General features: G+C 41.3%; 1 pseudogene; it reads left to right on the forward strand.

Annotated features, from left to right (window-relative positions):
- The first annotated feature begins 9,845 nt into the window (after positions 1 to 9,845).
- Positions 9,846 to 9,908, forward strand: LOC112129531 (U6 spliceosomal RNA; annotated as a pseudogene).
- The last annotated feature ends 2,641 nt before the right edge of the window (positions 9,909 to 12,549 follow it).

Consider the following 12,549-nt stretch of genomic DNA (forward strand, 5'->3'; position numbering starts at 1 on the left):
CCCCCCACCATGCCCAGCTAATTTTTGTATTTTTAGTAGAGATGGGGTTTTACCATGTTGGCCAGGCTGCTTTCTTTTTCTTTTTTTTTTTTTTTTTTGATTGTGTTCTCTTTATGTGGTACAAAACTGGAAGTGATATACAGTCACAGATTGATAATATCTCCATATTAGATGTGACAATGATTAAACATTAATTTGTAAAAAATTAAGATTATGAAAATTCAAGGGAAGTTCAGGTCAATTTTCCATTGGTTAGTGAACTCATCTTCAAAATATTTGAAGACATTCATATTATCTTTAAATATTTATGGTGCAGAGCAACTCACAACTTTGAGATAAGGCATGCCATTTCTTTATTTTTATTTTTATTTTTTATTTTATTATTATTATACTTTAAGTTTTAGGGTACATGTGCACAATGTGCAGATTAGTTACATATGTATACATGTGCCATGCTGGTGTGCTGCACCCATTAACTCGTCATTTAGCATTAGGTATATCTCCTAAAGCTATCTCTCCCCCCTGCCCCCATCCCACAACAGTCCCCAGAGTGTGATGTTCCCCTGCCTGTGTGCATGTGTTCTCATCATTAAATTCCCACCTATGAGTGAGAATATGCGGTGTTTGGTTTTTTGTTCTTGCGATAGTTTACTGAGAATGATGATTTCCAATTTCATCCATGTCCCTACAAAGGACATGAACTCATCCTTGTTTATGGCTGCATAGTATTCCATGGTGTATATGTGCCACATTTTCTTAATCCAGTCTATCATTGTTGGACATTTGCGTTGGTTCCAAGTCTTTGCTATTGTGAATAGTGCCACTATAAACATACGTGTGCATGTGTCTTTATAGCAGCATGATTTATAGTCCTTTGGGTATATACCCAATAATGGGATGGCTGGGTCAAATGGTATTTCTAGTTCTAGATCCCTGAGGAATTGCCACACTGACTTCCACAATGGTTGAACTAGTTTACAGTCCCATCAACAGTGTAAAAGTGTTCGTATTTCTCCACATCCTCTCCAGCACCTGTTGTTTCCTGACTTTTTAATGATTGCCATTCTAACTGGTGTGAGATGGTATCTCATTGTGGTTTTGATTTGCATTTCTCTGATGGCCAGTGATGGTGAGCATTTTTTCATGTGTTTTTTGGCTGCATAAATGTCTTCTTTTGAGAAGTGTCTGTTCATGTCCTTTGCCCACTTTTTGATGGGGTTGTTTGTTTTTTTCTTGTAAATTTGTTGGAGTTCATTGTAGATTCTCGATATTAGCCCTTTGTCAGATGAGTAGGTTGTGAAAATTTTCTCCCATTTTGTAGGTTGCCTGTTCACTCTGATGGTAGTTTCTTTTGCTGTGCAGAAGCTCTTTAGTTTAAATAGATCCCATTTGTGAATTTTGGCTTTTGTTGCCATTGCTTTTGGTGTTTTAGACATGAAGTCCTTGCCCATGCCTATGTCTTGAATGGTAATGCCTAGGTTTTCTTCTAGGGTTTTTATGGTTTTAGGTCTAACATTTAAGTCTTTAAGCCATCTTGAATTAATTTTTGTATAAGGTGTAAGGAAGGGATCCAGTTTCAGCTTTCTACATATGGCTAGCCAGTTTTCCCAGCACCATTTATTAAATAGGGAATCCTTTCCCCATTGCTTGTTTTTCTCAGGTTTGTCAAAGATCAGATAGTTGTAGATATGCGGCGTTATTTCTGAGGGCTCTGTTCTGTTCCATTGATCTATATCTCTGCTTTGGTACCAGTACCATGCTGTTTTGGTTACTGTAGCCTTGTAGTATAGTTTGAAGTCAGGTAGCGTGATGCCTCCAGCTTTGTTCTTTTGGCTTAGGATTGACTTGGCGATGTGGGCTCTTTTTTGGTGCCATATGAACTTTAAAGTAGTTTTTTCCAATGCTGTGGAGAAAGTCATTGGTAGCTTGATGGGGATGGCATTGAATCTGTAAATTACCTTGGGCAGTATGGCCATTTTCACGATATTGATTCTTCCTACCCATGAGCATGGAATGTTCTTCCATTTGTTTGTATCCTCTTTTATTTCCTTGAGCAGTGGTTTGTAGTTCTCCTTGAAGTGGTCCTTCACGTCCCTTGTAAGTTGGATTCCTAAGTATTTTATTCTCTTTGAAGCAATTGTGAATGGGAGTTCACTCATGATTTGACTCTCTGTTTGTCTGTTATTGGTGTATAAGAATGCTTGGGATTTTTGTACATTGATTTTGTATCCTGAGACTTTGCTGAAGTTGCTTATCAGCTTAAGGAGATTTTGGGCTGAGATGATGGGGTTTTCTAGATATACAATCATGTCGTCTGCAAACAGGGACAATTTGACTTCCTTTTTTCCTAATTGAATACCCTTTATTTCCTTCTCCTGCCTAATTGCCCTGGCCAGAACTTCCAACACTATGTTGAATAGGAGTGGTGAGAGAGGGCATCCCTGTCTTGTGCCAGTTTTCAAAGGGAATGCTTCCAGTTTTTGCCCATTCAGTATGATATTGGCTGTGGGTTTGTCATAGATAGCTTTTATTATTTTGAGATACGTCCCATCAATACCTAATTTATTGAGAGTTTTTAGCATGAAGGGCTGTTGAATTTTGTCAAAGGCCTTTTCTGCATCTATTGAGATAATCATGTGGTTTTTGTCTTTGGTTCTGTTTGTATGCTGGATTACATTTATTGGTTTGCATATATTGAACCAGCCTTGCATCCCAGGGATGAAGCCCACTTGATCATGGTGGATAAGCTTTTTGATGTGCTGCTGGATTCTGTTTGCCAGTATTTTATTGAGGATTTTTGCATCAATGTTCATCAAGGAGATTGGTCTAAAATTCTCTTTTTTGGTTGTGTCTCTGCCCGGCTTTGGTATCAGGATGATGCTGGCCTCATAAAATGAGTTAGGGAGGATTCCCTCTTTTTCTATTGATTGGAATAGTTTCAGAAGGAATGGTACCAGCTCCTCCTTGTACCTCTGGTAGAATTCGGCTGTGAATCCATCTGGTCCTGGACTCTTTTTGGTTGGTAAGCTATTGATTATTGCCACAATTTCAGCTCCTGTTATTGGTCTATTCAGAGATTCAACTTCTTCCTGGTTTAGTCTTGGGAGGGTGTATGTGTCCAGGAATTTATCCATTTCTTCTAGATTTTCTAGTTTATTTGTGTAGAGGTGTTTGTAGTATTCTCTGATGGTAGTTTGTATTTCTGTGGGATCGGTGGTGATATCCCCTTTATCATTTTTTATTGCGTCTATTTGATTCTTCTCTCTTTTCTTCTTTATTAGTCTTGCTAGCAGTCTATCAATTTTGTTGATCCTTTCAAAATACCAGCTCCTGGATTCACTAATTTTTTGAAGGATTTTTTATGTCTCTATTTCCTTCAGTTCTGCTCTGATTTTAGTTATTTCTTGCCTTCTGCTAGCTTTTGAATGTGTTTGCTCTTGCTTTTCTAGTTCTTTTAATTGTGATGTTAGGGTGTCAATTTTGGATCTTTCCTGCTTTCTCTTGTGGGCATTTAGTGCTATAAATTTCCCTCTACACACTGCTTTGAATGTGTCCCAGAGATTCTGGTATGTTGTGTCTTTGTTCTCGTTGGTTTCAAAGAACATCTTTATTTCTGCCTTCATTTCGTTATGTACCCAGTAGTCATTCAGGAGCAGGTTGTTCAGTTTCCATGTAGTTGAGCGGTTTTGAGTGAGTTTCTTAATCCTGAGTTCTAGTTTGATTGCATTGTGGTCTGAGAGACAGTTTGTTATAATGTCTGATCTTTTACTTTTGCTGAGGAGAGCTTTACTTCCAACTATGTGGTCAATTTTGGAACAGGTGTGGTGTGGTGCTGAAAAAAATGTATATTCTGTTGATTTGGGGTGGAGAGTTCTGTAGATGTCTATTAGGTCTGCTTGGAGCAAAGCTGAGTTCAATTCCTGGGTATCCTTTTTAACTTTCTGTCTCATTGATCTGTCTCATGTTGACAGTGGGGTGTTAAAGTCTCCCATTATTATTGTGTGGGAGTCTAAGTCTCTTTGTAGGTCACTCAGGACTTGCTTTATGAATCTGGGTGCTCCTGTATTGGGTGCATATATATTTAGGATAGTTAGCTCTTCTTGTTGAATTGGTCCCTTTACCACTATGTAATGGCCTTCTTTGTCTCTTTTGATCTTTGTTGGTTTAAAGTCTGTTTTATCAGAGACTAGGATTGCAACCCCTGCCTTTTTTTGTTTTCCATTTGCTTGGTAGATCTTCCTCCATCCTTTTATTTTGAGCCTATGTGTGTCTCTGCACGTGAGATGGGTTTCCTGAATACAGCACACTGATGGGTCTTGACTCTTTATCCAATTTGCCAGTCTGTGTCTTTTTAATTGGAGCATTTAGTCCATTTACATTTAAAGTTAATATTGTTATGTGTGAATTTGATCCTGTCATTATGATATTAGCTGGTTATTTTGCTCATTAGTTGATGCAGTTTCTTCCTAACCTCGATGGTCTTTACAATTTAGCATGATTTTGCAGTGGCTGGTACCCGTTGTTCCTTTCCATGTTTAGCGCTTCCTTCAGGAGCTCTTTTAGGGCAGGCCTGGTGGTGACAAAATCTCTCAGCATTTGCTTGTCTGTAAAGTATTTTATTTCTCCTTCAATTATGAAGCTTAGTTTGGCTGGATATGAAATTCTGGGTTGAAAATTCTTTAAGAATGTTGAATATTGGCCCCCACTCTCTTCTGGCTTGTAGAGTTTCTGCTGAGAGATCTGTTGTTAGTCTGATGGGCTTCCCTTTGTGGGTAACCCGACCTTTCTCTCTGGCTGCCCTTAACATTTTTTCCTTCATTTCAACTTTGGTGAATCTGACAATTATGTTTCTTGGAGTTGCTCTTCTTGAGGAGTATCTTTGTGGCGTTCTCTGTATTTCCTGAATCTGAATGTTGGCCTGCCTTGCTAGATTGGGGAAGTTCTCCTGGATAATATCCTGCAGTGTTTTCCAACTTGGTTCCATTCTCCCTGTCACTTTCGGGTACACCAATCAGACATAGATTTGGTCTTTTCACATAGTCCCATATTTCTTGGAGGCTTTGTTTGTTTCTTTTTATTCTTTTTTCTCTAAACTTCCCTTCTCGCTTCATTTCATTCATTTCATCTTCCATCACTGGTACCCTTTCTTCCAGTTGATCACATCAGCTCCTGAGGCTTCTGCATTCTTCATGTAGTTCTCGAGCCTTGGCTTTCAGCTCTATCAGCTCCATCAGCTCCTTTAAGCACTTCTCTGTATTGGTTATTCTAGTTATACATTGGTCTAAATTTTTTTCAAAGTTTTCAACTTCTTTGTCTTTGGTTTGAATTTCCTCCTGTAGCTCGGAGTAGTTTGATCGTCTGAAGCCTTCTTCTCTCAACTCGTCAAAGTCATTCTCTGTCCAGCTTTGTTCTGTTGCTGGTGAGGAGCTGCGTTCCTTTGGAGGAGGAGAGGCGCTCTGCTTTTTAGAGTTTCCAGTTTTTCTACTCTGTATTTTCCCCCATATTTGTGGTTTTATCTACTTTTGGTCTTTGATGATGGTGATGTACAGATGGGTTTTTGGTGTGGATGTCCTTTCTGTTTGTTAGTTTTCCTTCTAAGAGACAGGACCCTCAGCTGCAGGTCTGTTGGAGTTTGCTAGAGGTCCACTCCAGACCCTGTTTGCCTGGGTACCAGCAGCGGTGGCTGTAGAACAGCTGATTTTTGTGAACAGCGAATGCTGCTGTCTGATCGTTGCTCTGGAAATTTTGTCTTAGAGGAGTACCCGTCCGTATGAGGTGTCAGTCTGCCCCTACTGGGGGGTGCCTCCCAGTTAGGCTGCTCGGTGGTCAGGGGTCAGGAACCCACTTGAGGAGGCAGTCTGCCCATTCTCAGATCTCCAGCTGCATGCTGGGAGAACCACTGCTCTCTTCAAAGCTGTCAGACAGGGACATTTAAGTCTGCAGAGGTTACTGCTGTCTTTTTGTTTGTCTGTGCCCTGTCGCCAGAGATGGAGCCTACAGAGGCAGGCAGGCCTCCTTGAGCTGTGGTGGGCTCCACCCAGTTTGAGCTTCCCATCTGCTTTGTTTACCTAAGCAAGCCTGGGCAATGGCGGGCGCCCCTCCCCCAGCCTCGCTGCTGCCTTGCAGTTTGATCTCAGACTGCTGTGCTAGCAATCAGTGAGACTCCGTGGGCGTAGGACCCTCAGAGCCAGGTGCAGGATATAATCTCCTGGTGCGCCGTTTTTTAAGCCTGTGGGAAAAGCGCAGTATTAGGGTGGGAGTGACCCAATTTTCCAGATGCCGTCTGTCACCCCTTTCTTTGACTAGGAAAGGGAACTCCGTGACCCCTTGCGCTTCTGGAGTGAGGCAATGCCTCACCCTGCTTTGGCTCGTGCACGGTGCGCTGCACCCACTGTCCTGCACCCACTATCTGGCACTCCCTAGTGAGATGAATCTGGTACTTCAGATGGAAATGCAGAAATCACCCATCTTCTGTGTCGCTCATGCTGGGAGCTGTAGACTGGACCTGTTCCTATTTGGCCATCTTGGCTCCACCCCCCGGCCAGGCTGCTTTCCAACTCTTGACCTCAGGTGATCCGCCTGCCTCGGCCTCCCAAAGTGCTGGGATTGCAGGCATAAGCCACTGTGCCTAGTTCTTTCAATTGGCTCAATATATTATACTTATTGTATTATTGTTATATTATAGTACTATGTATTACATATTTCTCTCTTCTTGCCTATTGAATATAAATATTCCAATTGCTCTATAAAAAGATTTTTAAAACCATCAAGGCAGCCTGTGAATTCCTTATATTTGTGATCAGGTAAAATAATGCCAGTATACCACTAACAGTGCCTGGCACTAAAACACAAAATAAACACTATATACCTAATGTTACTTGCTGCTATTATTGTTGTTATATGGTAAATATTTTGACTTGGTATCTTGTAATGTTCACCTTCTTTTGGTTTTTATATTAGTCACTAAATCTGTGTAATCTGACTTCTTTTAAACTTCTGAAAATGAGGCCATTAATATTTGAATTACAGTGAAAGTAACTATGAGGCCCTTTTTTTTTTATTTTTTGTCTGCAGTGAATTATTGACTTCAGTGGATTTAATCAGCACTCCATTGCCATCTGAATGACCCTGAAAAATAGGAATGTTTTTAAGGCAAATTGCACTTTTCTTCCATGGCTACACACAGTATTTGGATGCCAATATTTCTTCTAATGAGTTTCTGCATGTTACTAGCCTATTGATGCGCAGTGAGGGTGGATGGCAGGCATTCTTGGGTGCTTATAAAACTCCCCTTCTCACCCCAGCATCAGCACACACACCCGGCATCTTTTGTGCCAATGCAGTCATGACTGCATTCATGGGCCAGGACAGCGGTAAAACTGCGCCCCTTCCTGGACTCAAGATTGAGTCTGGTTTAGTCTAAAGTGATCATCAGAATGCCATCACCCTTGCCAATGATCAAGGATGGGTGTGTTGCAAAATTCTGGCCAATGAGGGGTGTACTGGGAGATTTCCTTCATTCTTGAACAAGGGCACAAGGAAGGAATGTTTTTCTGCTCCTGGATGTAATCTTCTCACCTTGGAATTATGGCCAGGATGTTGGAAGCAGGAGTGGAGTCAGCTGATGTCCTGAAGTGAATAGCAGAATGAAAAGATTAAAAGAGGCTGGGTTAGCCAGGCATGGTGCTGCACGCCTGTAGTCCCAGCTACTTGGGAGGCTGAGGCAGGGGGATCACTTGAGCCCAGGAGTTTGAGGTTAAGGTGGACAATCATGCCATGGCAGTCCAGCCTGAATGACAGAGCAAGGCCCTGTGTAAAAAAAAAAAAAAAAAAAAAAAAAAAAAAGAACCTGGTTTCTGGAATTAACTAGCCCTGAAACCACGCTGAGACAGGAGGTCTGATTATAAGAAATACTTTTGTCCTAACTGTATAAGCCACTTATAGTTGCAGCTTGCTAACCTGCATCTCAGAGCAGAACATGCCAGGTGATAGAGTATCTGCATCATTTCAAACTTCTCTTCAGAAAGCCGTCATTCACTCAGCAACTATTCACTAAGCACCTATTATTTGCCAGGCACTTTACTAGGTACTGAGGATTACAGTGATGACTAAGACATGGTCCCTATCTAAAGTCACTAACATTCTGTTGGGTGAAACAGACATTAAATGACTAACGCACTTAAAATAATTTTTTTCAGCTAAAATAAAGATAAATGCTATAAGGAGACATATAGGGTAATAGATAAATCACAGCAAGTGTTCTGGAGGGCCTGTGAAGACTTCCAGGGGAAGCTGTATTTGTGCTGAGCCTTGTGGGACGAGGGTCAGGTCTTGACTAGGGCCAAGAGGAATGGGTTGCCTTGAATGAGTTGGACTAATGGTGAATTAATTCCTATGTCAGGGCACACATTAGTCCATTCTCCTACTGCTATAAAGAAATACCTGAGACTGGGTAATTTATAAAGCCAAGAGGTTTCATTGGATCATAGTTGCACAGGCTTTACAGGAAGCATGATGAGGGCATCTGTTCAGCTTCTGGGGAAGCTTCAGGAAACTTACAATCATGGCAGAAGGCAAAGGGAGAGTGGGCACTTCATACGGCCAGAGGAAGAGCAAGGATGGGGCGGGGTGAGTGCTACACACTTTTAAACAAGCAGATCTCGTGAGAACTCACTCACTATCATGAGAACAGCATCAGGAGATGATGCTAAACCATTCATGAAGGATCCACCCCCATGATCCAATCACCTCCCACGAGGTCTCACCTCCAACATTGGGGATTACATTCAACATGAGATTTGGGTGGGGACACAGATCCAAACCACATCAGGTCACATTGCTGTCAGACAAATTCAGAGCTCTCTTTGCAACGCATCAGAGGAACAGCTATGAGCAGGTATCGCAGAGAGTCTGCCCTAGTATGAATCTTAGTTGACCAGCGGAAGCCCTTCATCTCAAAAGTCCCTGTCATTTGCCAACAGAGGAGCCTATTTCTTCCTAAAGACTCTGAGGCCAGTATCCCTTGTAGAATACATTTTTAGGTTACCTCCAAATCCCTTTTTTTTCTTCTTGTTTTACCTCTTGCAGATATAACAGAGATGTACTCTTTATTGGGTGTGGGTGACTTTTTTCTCTCCTGGAATAATGTCTATCAGTGTCTACAAGAGACAATTTCTCAGATCAATCACCTCAAACACTTAATGGACATGTGCAGCACATCCCCCGGCTAATTAACAAAATCTTTAAAATTCTGTGCCCAGTTAATTCATATGTAAGAAAATTTAGGTGACTTCTTCATCTAAGGTCTGCTAAAAACAGGCTAAGCTAGATTAAATCGTTCTGACTATATCATCTGAATTTAATAAAAATCTAACAAATTCAGAAACCTCTCTGGGGATAGGAGTAGGAAAGGAAGTGAAATTGTGTGCAGGAGGTAGTGAGGCAGATAGAACAAATCTGTCTTCTTCAGCAGATTATAAACGTTTCAGACAGACATGGTGGCTAATGCTGGTAATCCCAGCACTTTGGGTGGCCAAGGCAGGAGGATCACTTGAGCCCAGGAGTTTGAGACCAGCCTGGCTGACATAGCGAGACCCTGCCTCTACAAAAGTAAAAAAATTAGTAGAGTATGGCGGTGTATACCTGTAATCCCAGCTACTCGGGAGGCTGAGGTGGGAGGATCGTTCGAGTCTGTGAGGTCAAGGCTGTAGTTGCCGCTGGACTCCAGCCTGGGTGACAGCATGAGACCTGTTTCACCACCCCAAAAACAAAGATTATAAATTTTTTAAGGGCAAGGACCACATTGGAAGAGGCAGCTTAACATGATGATTAAGAGTTAGGGCCTTGTGCTCGCTTTGGCAGCACATATACTAAAATTGAAATGACACAGAGAAGATTAGCATGTCCCCCCACACAGGGGAGAAAAAGAGTTGGGACCTGGCTTCAAAGGCAAGTTCTGCTACTTACTGTGTGATCTCTGGAAAGTTACTTAACCTGTCTGTGTCTCAACTCATCTCTATAATGAGAATACAAACAGCAGCACACAGTTCATAGGATTGTGCTTTTGTAGGAAAGACAGTAACAAACTTAATTTTGTTTATATAAAATGTATGTAAAATGTCAACCTCTTTTGCATCATGGAGCACTTTGGCAGTCTGATGAATCCTACAGACCCCTTCTCAGGATTATAAGTTTAAATGCATAAAATAAAATATATGGATGACAAAAATTTATAGAATTAAATATTGTTATCAAGATGTTTTCAAAATTTATTATACAGAATACAAGCGCTTCTTTAATAATTCAAGAAACAAGATCTAGAGGCAAGTCTAATAGCTTACATAATTTCAGGAAACAATTAGCATAAACAATACTTTGGGATTTCTGCAACAACTGTAATGTCATATAAAAATATTCATGATTTTTACCACTGACAAACCATAGGTGCCACAATGGAAGAAACTGCTACATTTCAGTTTGAGGTTAATCAAAATAGAATTGTAATTTTTCTCCCCAAACCTCAGATTAAGACATCCAGATATAGGCTGGGCACGGTGGCTCATGCCTGTAATTCCAGCACTTTGGGAGGCCAAGGTGAGTGGATCACTTGAGGTCAGAAGTTCAAGATCAGACTGGCCAATATGGTGAAACCCCATCTCTACTAAAAATACAAAAATTAGCCACGCCTGGTGGCAGGCACCTGTAATCCCAGCTACTCTGGAGGCTGAGGCAGGAGAATCGCTTGAACCCAGGAGGCAGAGATTGCAGTGAGTCGAGATAGCACCACTGCACTCCAGCATGGGCAACAGAGCGAGACTCTGTTCTAAAAAAAAAAAAAGATTGCACCATATGCATTTTTAAATTATTAGTCCTTTACAAACAAAAATTTAAATAACTGCTTAATCATTAGTTTTACCCTCCACCACCAATTGTAAGAAATTTAGTTAGCTTCCTGAGTTCTTGTTAAAATCATGCTGAGAAAGTATTTTTGTCAGTCTGCATGATGGATTTCCTGAAGCAGAGAGCCAGGTTCCCAATTCTCTTGCTTTCTCCTCATAGGTAATGAAGACCATGTTCCACCAAGTCTTCCACACATACAAGATGGACGTAGACCCCAAGCAAGGGACATAGCAGTGCCTGTGTGCAGTGCAGCTCAGCGCAAGGCTCTTTGAGATCTTGCTTTCCAACAGACCAGCCACTGCCGCCTATATCCAGGGCAAAGGCAAGGTGGTGATTGTGGAGAGGGAAGTTGCACACGTGCTCGGCTTCAACGCAGGTGAGCCACTGTACAGGGCAGCTTTCAAATAGCTGTCTAGAATGCGCACCTAGTTGTCTAGAATAGCTCCTGAATAGTTGACTAGAATGTGTACCTTAGCATGGGAGTGGGTGGGGGAGATGACAGGAGCAGAGACATATGTTAGACAAGCAGGTTCAAGACTCTGTCTGTCTTCCTGGGTAAATTAAAAATTCTTTAAGGGCAGAGTCTTCAGAGGCAGTAGGACATAATGATCTCTGCCACTTGCTACTCCTTAATACTAAACCTCTCTCTGCCTCTGTTTCTTGAACTGTATGACAGGGAATTTTTTTTTTCTTTTTTTTTGTTTTTGAGACAGAGTCTCGCTCTGTCACCCAGGCTGGAGTGCAGTGGTGCGATCTTGGCTCACTGCAACCTCCACCTCCCAAGTTGAAGTGATTCTCCTGCCTCAGCCTCCCAAGTAGCTGGGACTACAGACTCATCATTCCACAGGTTTTACAGGAAGCATGATGCTGGCATCTGTTCAGCTTCTGGGGAGGCTTCAGGAAACTGAATATATGGAACCATGAATAAAATCAATTAAATTAAAATTAAGCTATTTTAATATCTATTTTTATGCCGGGCACAAAGCCCGGCTAATTTTCTCTATTTTTAGTAGAGATGGGGTTTCACCGTTTTAGCCAGGATGGTCTCCATCTCCTGACCTCATGATCCACCTGCCTCCGCCTCCCAAAGTGCTGGGATTATAGGTGTGAACCACTGCACCTGGCTAATGATGGGGATATTAACAGTATATTCCTTATAGGGTGATTGTGAGATTCAGTGAGTTAATACACCTCAAGTGCTTATTACTGAATGGGCACATAGCAAGAGCTGAATGATACTGGCTATTATTTTCCATCTCTTTAACTCTGTAGAGGTTTTTCTGTACTTGGCACAGAACATGAGCAAAATAATTTCTCAATAATTTTATTTAGTTATTTATTTTTCTACTTGCAGACAGGCTCATATTTACTTTTACTTTTTAATTTATTCTTTATTTTTTTGCAGAGACTGGGGTATCACTATGTTGCCCAGGCTGGTCTTGAACTCCTGGGCTCAAGTGATCCTCCTGCTTTGACTTTTAAGGTGCTGCAATTAAAAGTGTGGGCAGCTGCATTCAGCATGTTTATTTTTTTAATTGATGAATAAAAATTGTATATATGTATCGTATATAACGTGTTGTTTTGATATATGTATACATTGTGGAAGGGTGAAATCAAGCTAATTAACATATGCATTACTTCATATACTTA

Source organism: Pongo abelii, chromosome 18 (genome assembly GCF_028885655.2).
Source record: "Pongo abelii isolate AG06213 chromosome 18, NHGRI_mPonAbe1-v2.0_pri, whole genome shotgun sequence".
Classification (NCBI taxonomy): domain Eukaryota; kingdom Metazoa; phylum Chordata; class Mammalia; order Primates; family Hominidae; genus Pongo; species Pongo abelii.